Here is a 550-nt window from a genome sequence, read left to right as displayed (position 1 = left end):
TGAAAACAGATGAACCTGAAAGAGACTGAGATGGGGATGTAAACAGTGAGGCATGGGCTGCAGTTCACGAGGTCAGATCTCACAGCCGGTGGCAGAGCTGCAGGAATTCTGGGGCCAAGAGTATGAAGAGCAGCTTGTTTCTCTGGAGGAGCCAGCCTAAGTGTGAAGCCACAGGCAACAGGGACTCCCTCCACAGGTTGTATCCGCCGTGAGATTTATGAAATTGTTTCTAGAGGCTTTGCCTGGAGCCTGTTCCTTACAGCTTCCCAACAATTTGTGAGCAATTTTCTATCCCATAGTAAATCCCCTTATGCTCAGAGAACTTGACATTAGTAACTGATAACAATGATTAGTCCATACTAATGGCATTATCACAACCTCCTTTTTGTTGCTACTTATAATACATACCAGTGGACTTACCCTAAAAGGCCAGTGTGAACTGTCTTGCATGTCATTGAAAATGCAAGGCTAATAAGCACAGGAAGACCTGCTGGGTTCTCACCCAGCTACACTGTCTCACAGTATAAAAAGAGCAGACTGAACAATTTTT

The sequence above is a fragment of the Galeopterus variegatus genome, unplaced genomic scaffold (assembly GCF_000696425.1).
Source record: "Galeopterus variegatus unplaced genomic scaffold, G_variegatus-3.0.2 Scaffold12508, whole genome shotgun sequence".
Taxonomy (NCBI): domain Eukaryota; kingdom Metazoa; phylum Chordata; class Mammalia; order Dermoptera; family Cynocephalidae; genus Galeopterus; species Galeopterus variegatus.
Note: the sequence above shows the minus strand (reverse complement) of the source record.